The sequence below is a fragment of the Capra hircus genome, chromosome 23 (genome assembly GCF_001704415.2).
Source record: "Capra hircus breed San Clemente chromosome 23, ASM170441v1, whole genome shotgun sequence".
NCBI lineage: Eukaryota > Metazoa > Chordata > Mammalia > Artiodactyla > Bovidae > Capra > Capra hircus.
Genome location: NC_030830.1, coordinates 35,661,314 through 35,670,081, shown reverse-complemented (window position 1 = coordinate 35,670,081; position 8,768 = coordinate 35,661,314).

The window sequence follows — 8,768 nt, the reverse complement described above, 5'->3', positions numbered from 1 at the left end:
ACAGAATGCTAAATTCCTTAACTTGATATCTGATTTCTCGTACCTCACAATAATCTTCAGTGTTCAGACTGCCTGCTCCCTTTGTTGCAAACTTATATATAGTCTGACTCCCCGCTCCTGCCCCCTTGGAGCAGTTTTCTCAGAGCTACTGAGAAGCTGTCTCCTGGGCTCGGGGTCTTAAACATTCTCACTAAATAAAATAACTATTTTATTACAATAAAATACAAAATAAAATATTTTTTAATAAAATAAAAATTTAAAACAAAACAAAATATTTTCAGGTTGTGATTATATTTTTTAGTCAACACCTTCCTATAAAGTGGATTTCCTATCTTAACGCAATTTTACCTCACAGTCCAAGAAGGCTGTTGGAAGTGCTACCTTCCAAAACAGAAAGAAGGAAGGCTGAGAAAGGGAATACTCCCCCTTTTCAGGGACAGTTGTACACACAACTTCTGACTCTATCCTGTTGCAAACACAGAAGCCATTCTCCCCTCCTTACGTAGTAATGGCATTTTTGATGGATCTTTCAGCTGCTTCCCTGAAGACAACATTTCCCAGCGTCCCATGCAGGTAGATGTGGGCATGTGACTAACTTCTGGCCAATAGGCTGTGAGTATAAATGATACACCCACTAGCTGTTACCTTAAAGGGAAGAAGTTTGGTCTCCCTTTCCCTTTTCTCCTGTCCACTGACTGGGATGTGGATGTGATGGCAGGAGCCAGCCTATGTGACGAGATGAAGGTTTTCTATCGAGAATGATAGAATAATAAGATGGCAGGGTCATAGACCACCTCTCTCTTTAGTTACTAAGTCGTGTCCAACTCTTGCAACCCCAAGGACTGTAGCCTGCCAGGCTCCTCTGTCCATGGGATTCTCCAGGCAAGAATACTGGAGTGGGTTGCCATTTCCTTTTCTAGGGGCTAGCAGTATAGTTAATTCTCAATTCTCTAGCCCCTAGACCATATACCAGGTATTTATATGAGAAATAAATACATTCCTCCATTATTTACCACTATTTTTACCATATATTTACCATTATTCCTCCATTATTCTCCACTATTTTGCATCTTTTGTTTCAGTAGCAAACCAATATCCCTTTAATGTACAGTCCATTAGACACACTTATCACAAAGGCACTCTGTTTCAAGAGAGCCTTTAAAATGTGGTTTTTATTCTGGGCAGCCTTGTGTTTAGTTAATGACTGGAGGTGCATCCCTGAGGAAGAGAAGATCCTGGAGGCAACTCACCCATCCCACCCACTGGAGGAATAATAATAGTCAACACACAGTCTACTTAGTGGGGCCAGATGCTGTGCTGGTTGGTGGCCTTGCCTCCATGTCCTTATGGAACCTCACAGTCATCCTGAGACTAGGCATTAGAGCCCCAGTTTTAGAAGTGGGAAGACTGCAGCCCAAGAAGTTGTAACCTGGCCAAGGTCACATAGCCTCTAGGAGCGGAACTAGAATTCAGACAGATGTCTGTCTAGACTCAAGCTCCTAAACCTATGCTTGATTCTTAAAATGTGCTTCCGGGACCAGCAGCCTCAGCCTAAGAACTTGCTGGAAAAGCAAATTGTCCTAGAAGTTACGTACTCAAGAGGTCAGCAACCTGTCTAACCTTCTTGGCAATAGGGATATAAACTCAAGGCTGAGAGTTTTCCAGGTGGTTTCAGATTGCTCCAAGGCAAACCTGAAAATGGTGTGCAGGGATCCTCACCTCCTCCCTCCCAAGACAAACCCAACTATGAAGAGAGAGTCGACCCTGACCAGATCCAGGCCTCAGTTCACCTGCCAGCCCCAGGACTGGAACTTGACTTAATTGATGCAGGCAGAGTCATCTTGGGGCGGGGAGATGGCTATGTCTTCTCCCCAGGAGACTCATAAAAGGGGTGATGGAGAAGGAAGTAGCTGTGGCTCAGCCCCTGGATGTAGTTTTGGGGTGAAGAGGAGAAGTTTACACCATCTTGGGGTCAAGTCTTTAGGTATCTGATGTCTCCTGTATGAATGAGATCACACGTGTCCTCTCTGTCTGTCTGTCTCTCCCTCTCTCTAAGTCCCAGGGCACTACTGTCCAAGGTACAGCTGGTTTTCAGCAGGGAGGAGGGGGATGGGAGTCTATGGCGAAAGCTTCAGGGACTTTGGTCATTTCTGGTTCCCTCCAGGGCAGAAGGTGATGATGATGGTGTTTTTATGACTATCACATCTGTAGCATTTACTCTGAGCCAGGCCATTTTCTAATCTCTTCATGTGCATGAACTCGTTTAATCCTCACAATTTCGTGAGCGAGGTACTATTATTAACCCCGTGTTAGATGGCGAAATGAAAGCACAGAAAGGTTAAGCATGTTGCCCGCGGTCTCACTGCCAATTAGCAATGAAGCTGACCTCTGAACTCAGATGACGTGGCTGCTGTGTCCATGCTCGGAGTTGCTGAGCCATTCAGCCTCCAAATAATAGTAAAGACATTCAAGGAGTTTTTTCTTTTAATGGTCCAGGCACTGTTGTAAGTGCTTTACTTATTTTGAAAAAGTGCAATGTTCTTACCATTGTAGAAAGTGAGATATTTCTAGCAGACCCTTGGTGTTGGTGGATTAAACATCTGCGGTTTGGGTTATTTTTTAGGACCCATTGTGCACGTGTGTGTCTCACCAGGGAAAGTGGGAGTGTCGAGGCCAGAGATTGTTGCTCCTCCCATGGTGTCATATTCTAAAAGGAACCTGAGCATCACACTTGTGGTTCCCATGAAAAAATAAACCCAATTCTCACTACCAGTCAAAACAACAATATTTGTGCGGCGCTGGTAATAACCACTAGAACCACTCTTCCTCCTGACTTCCTGGCAGTGTCTTACCCTCAGCTCACTCTCACTCTCAGGGCCCCTGCAGCTTTCTTCCCATGAAACTCGTGTTCTTAGGCTGACAGCAGCTTCTAACTGATTCAGGACTCGCCTCCTCTGGGAAGTCTTCTGGGATGGCTCATGCCTTCACTCTGGGTGGGACTCAGCTCTTCAGAACTGTATGCTCTCTATTGCATTGACCTTTGTGATACAAGCCTCTGTGGTTCTCCCTTGATATCTGTGATTGATGTTCTATTTTTCTTTTCCTTTCCTCCCAAGTTTGACTCTTATCCTCTTCCTCTCTGGGCTTCCCTTGTGATTTAGATGGCAAAGAATCTGCCTGCAAGGCGGGAGACCTGGGTTCGATCCCTGGGTTGGGAAGATCCCCTGGAGAAGGGAAAGGCTACCCACTCCAGTATTCTGGCCTGGAGAATTCCATGGACTGTATAGTCCATGGGGTTGCAAAGAGTCAGACATGACTGAGCGACTTTCACTTTGACTTTCTTCCTCTCTGCTGTTTCCCCTTCCTTTTCCTCTCCTTGCCTTCTCTCCCTTTCCTCTCTCTTCCCTTTCCCTCCCTTCCTTTCTACCGCCATCCTTCTCTTTAATGCTCTTTTCTACCCTTGATCATCCTCACTTCTTTGCTTTAGCTCTCAAAGTTATTCCACCTGGTCTACTCTCTCTCCTTTTCATCTGGTGACCAGAAATCAGCCCAGAGCCTCAAGCCTTGATCCAGCCTTTCCTGATGCGCACAGATCTGACTGCATCACCTCCTCCTCTGGCTGCCCACAGCCCTCCAGCATCTAGTTAATCCCACGGGTTTAAGCATTTGAATCGCTCTCCACTTATTTGGCATCACTTAAACATTTATTGTGCACCCACCATGCTCAAAGCCTGCCTCCTCCTCTGCCTGGAAAACTCCTACTCATGCTTCAAATCTCTCCTGGAAATTGTCTCCTCCGGTCTGGACTCCCTTTTCCTCAGGTGGGCAGGGCCCCCTCTGCTGTCATGTCCCCTGCACATCATAAGTGTGATGAAGGTACGCGGGCACAGACACTGACAGTGCCCTGTCCACCCTCCACTCACACCCCCGTGCACTCCGCAGGCTTCCACACCACGTGCGTGTGTCGGGGGGGGGGGGACTAGCACCTCTGGGTTTAGGGAGATTTGAAGATTATATATCCCAGATCCCTTGCCCCTCAGAAGGGCGACTCTAAGCCACCCAGGTTCCCAGGGTTCTGCATGGAGTGGAGCCCCAGCCACCCACAGCAGTCACCTGCTCGTCAGTACTCTCTGCCTTGGTTTCCTCCTCTTCCCTGTGCTTCCCTCACTTCTTACGAGTGCTTCTTGGAGCCACTTCCCAAATAAACTGCTGCTGCTGCTACTGCTAAGTTGCTTCAGTCGTGTCCGACTCTGTGCGACCCCATAGACGGCAGCCCACCAGGCTCCTGTCCCTGGGATTCTCCAGGCAAGAACACTGGAGTGGGTTGCCATTTCCTTCTCCAATGAATGAAAGTGAAAAGTGAAAGTGAAGTTGCTCAGTCGTGTCCGACTCCTTGCGACCCCATGGACTGCAGCCCACCAGGCTCCTCCGTCCATGGGATTTTCCAGGCAAGAGTACTGGAGTGGGCTTCTCCGCCCAAATAAACTACTTGCAGCCAAACCTTGTCCCATGATCTGCTCATAGGGAATGCAAACAAAGAAGGTAGATCACATAGAACTTACTCTGTTCGAATCACATAGAACATTCTAAGTCCTGGATTTGCATCAACTCTTTTTAAAAAAATTTATTTATTTTTGGCTGCATCAGGTCTTAGCTGTGACACACGGTCTTCTTTCCAGTTGCAGACATATGGTCTTCTTTCTAGTTGCAGCGTACGGGCTTAGCCAATCCCAGGCCAAGTGGGATTTTAGTTCCCTGACCAGGGATCAAACCCACATCCCCTGCATTGCAAGGCAAATTCTTAACCACTGGACCACCAGGGAAGTCCCTGAATTCACTTCATCTATACCACAGCCTTCTTCACGAGGGAGATCTTGCTATTTATCACTTCTGTTCATAAATGAGGAAACTGAGGCCCACGGACTTTGAGTAGAGGGGACAACTGTCTCTTTTTTCCAGGGACTAAGGGGTTTCCTTGGGTGTGAGACTCTCCCAGAACAGGAGAAAGAAAATTTTTTCTCGGGAAAATCAGGACTGGCGGTCACACAAGAGTGAATGGGAAGATGGGTTGGGAGCCAGGCAGGTGCTCCAGGGTAGCGTTTTGGAACACCCTCCCCGCCCCACCCCCCCCCCCCCCCCACCGCCCCACAGTACTATCTGCTCTGTTTTTTAGGGGCCTGCTTCCCACCAGAGGGTGGGGTCACATTTTGTACCTTTCTGTCTCTAAGATTTGCACTGAGGAGCTGTTTCTTGGTGATTGAGCTAGATATTGGGGACCATAAAAACAAACAAAGAAACAAACAAATAAGGACTTCCCTGGTGATACAGTGAATAGGAATCCACCTGCTGATACAGGGGACATGGGTCAGTCCCTAGCCTGGGAAGAGTCCACATGCCTTGGCACAACTAAGGCTACTGAGTCTGCGTGCCTAGAGCCTGTGCTCTGTAACAGGAGAAGCCACCTCCGAGAGCAGGTCCCACTCTCCGAAACTAGAGAAAACCCACGTGCAGCAACAAAGGCCCAGTGCAGCCAAATATTAAATAAATAAACAAAAGTAAAAATATACGGGTGAGATGCAGCCCTGCACTCAGGGAGCATCTAGTTGGATGGGAGAGACCTGGTTTCCCACGTCACAGAGCCCCCAGTCTGATGAAGGGGTTTCCTGTTGGGGGCAGGGGCTGTCCCTGCTTCCCTGACTTCTCTACATGGCCCAGAACAGGGTTTCTGGGAGCCTTTTCCCTGCCTTCCCTCATGCTGCTGTACCCAGCTAGGCAGAGCCAGGCAAGGGTGACAAGGCTGGCCTGACACCCCATCTGAGTCTCCACCCTCGCCACGCAGAGCTTGAGCTGGAGCCTTTCCTGGACCAGGGTGGGTGGATTGATTCCTCCAAGCATTAATTCAGAGCTCTGAGCCTCCCTCCCCACCACCTGGCTTAAGTTTGGCTCAAGCAGAAGGTGGGAGGTTGGTGAACTTGAACTGGGTGCTTGGCTTAGTCAAGCCCTTGCAGGGAGTGGGTGGCACGTTCCATGAGTTCATGGCAAAGCATGCCACAAAGAGATTGTGCACTGTGTGGGCGGGTCTAGGCGATGGTGCGGTTCCCAGGGCCTAGAAAGGGCGGGGAGTCATTACCACTCCTAGGCTGAGGGGGCAAGGAGGGGCAGTCTTGTGACAAGCCAGCCAATGCTGCTACCCTGGGAAGGGCCACTGGACACTTTGCCCTTAGGAGAGGGACCCAGCCACTGGCAAAACCAGGACCTGGGGGGAGAGGGGAGCAACTACCCTGAATCTTCTGTCCCCACCTCACCCCCCATCACTTTCCTTCTCAGGCCTAATCAAATCTGAAGCCAAAGACCAAATGAGACTTGGTGATGCAGTTCTTGGGTGTCAGCCCCTGTCCCCCACCTTGGAAGGTTCTGAAGTTCAGAGAAACTCAGAGGGTGGATGGGAGAGGAATCAAGAGAGATTAACAACCAGAGAGCTGCTGAAGGCTCTCCCCTCTGCTGCCCACCCCCCACCCAACCCCACCCTCAGGGGGAAGGCCCTTTTAGGTGGGTGGATCAGCAGTTGCCCTTCTGAGATTCACAATAACATTCTCATTTTACAGTCTGTCTTTTTGCTTCCCAGAACTCTGGCGAATTTATTCCATCTCCTCCTTACTTCCTGCCCCTCCCAAGTCCACTGGAGGCCAAAGGGCAGGCAGGTCCAGATCTGGAAAGAAGGGACACAGCAGGGCTTCATGAACTGCTTGATGAAAGAGGGTGGAGGGGGAGATGTTTCAGGCCAAGAAGAAGAGAAAGTGAGGGAAACAAATATTTCTGAGCCCTATACTGCGCTGGAGAATGCAATGGCAACCCACATCAGTACTCTTGCCTGGGAAATCCCATGGACGGAGGAGCCTGGTAGGCTACAGTCCATGGGGTCGCAAAGAGTCAGATATGACTGAGTGACTTCACTTTCACTTTTCACTTTCATGCACTGGAGAAGGAAATGGCAACCTACTCCAGTGTTCTTGCCTGGAGAATCCCAGGGATGGGAGCCTGGTGGGCTGCCATCTGTGGGGTCGCACAGAGTCGGACACGACTGACGTGACTTAGCAGCAGCATACTGCGCTAGATACAACATGGGTGCTTTCTCACCAGTTACTCATTCCCCACATTCCTCAAAACAATCCTGAGGTTGGTATCAGAGTTTCCATTTTAAGGATAAGAAGATTAAGGCTCAGAGAGGCTATGTGACTTCTCAAATATTGCACAGCAAGTGATGACAGTAAATAAGGTGAATGTTGGTCTGAAAAGATATGAAAAGATTGGAATGTGGGCAAAGGTTAAACAGGATTCTAACCCCAGGGCCAGGCAGGGAGCAATGGACTGGGTCGGTGGCTAGAGAGGAGCCAGCCAATTTTTCTTTCGTATTTCTGGACAATAAGCTGGTAAGCTGTGGGGACCATCCCCGGCACCATGTCTAGCTCCAGCTTTTGTTCCTACCTGTGGGTTGTGAGGGCTTGGGAGAGATTTTCGGTCTGAAGGTTGGGTCTGGTAATCTTGGGCAAAGACCCTAGGGATGAGATGATAAGGCCTGGGGGAGGAAATGGTGGTTGTCTCCATGGCATCAAGGAACAATTTCAACTGAGATGATTTCACCCAGCAAAGGGCAAAGGAGAAACATGAGATAAGGAAGGTCCTGCCCTGTACTGGGGGAAGGAGGGTCAGAAAGGGTCAGAGGCTCAGTCACCACTGTGTGTACATGGGGGGTGGGATGGACTGGAGCGGGAGGCCAAGGACCAGCCCTGTGGGTCGGTGGGTGAGTGGATTTGTGAGCTGGGAGGTCCTGGGGCCAGCAGTGTGGGTTGTCTGGGGAGGGTGGAGGGGGTGGTCCGTGGGGTCGACTTCAGGGCAGTGCTCTCTAGGCCTGGAGCCCAGGGGTGGGGACTTGGTGACGTAAGGGCTGAGGGGAATGGGGAACAGGGAAGTTTCAGCATCGCTCTTGCCCCAGGCTGAGGATTCTTCCAGCTCCTACTGAGTCAAGTCCTTCTCTGGCTTGGCTCCTAAAATGAATGGACATCCCTCCCCAAGCTGGGCCTTCAGCATCAGACAGGCTATGAGGGAGGGGGCAGGAGCCTGGGAAACTTGTATTGTGTCTGTGTATGAGAGAGAGAGAGAGACAGAGAGAAAGAAAAAGACAGAGAGAGATCCGTTGGATCCAAACTCTTAAGACAGCCCCAGGAGACAGGAGGGGTCAGGAACTGCCCTGCCTGAAACGTGGTTAATTAGAACAGTCCAGACTGAGATTGTAGAAGTAGTAAGACTCAGACTCCCTGAAGCCAGCTTCTTCTTTTAGAGGTGAGGAAACTGAGGCACAGAAAGAGGAGTGGCTGGTTAAGATCTCACAGGACTTAAAAAAAAGGAATCTTCCTACCCCCTCCAGAGAACTGGCAGCGATCATTAAGATGACCCGCTGACTGGGATCAGTGGCTACCTCCGGTCTTAACATCCATCAGAAACCTCATTTCTCTCATTTTAAAATAGCATTAAATAAATAGCTCCTTTCTCACAGAGTTGATGGGAGAAGAAAATGACCAAGAGCTTAGAACAGTGTCTGATGCGTAGTAAGCACCTAATAAATGTCAGACATGATAATGATGACGGCGGTGATGATCATAAAAGATGCCACTGTTTGAAAGGTGACGGCCGTTTGACATTGAGTCTGATCTTGCCCGGGCTGTGCTGGAGCCACAGAACTGGGTCACCCATCCAGGAGGGAAAGGAGA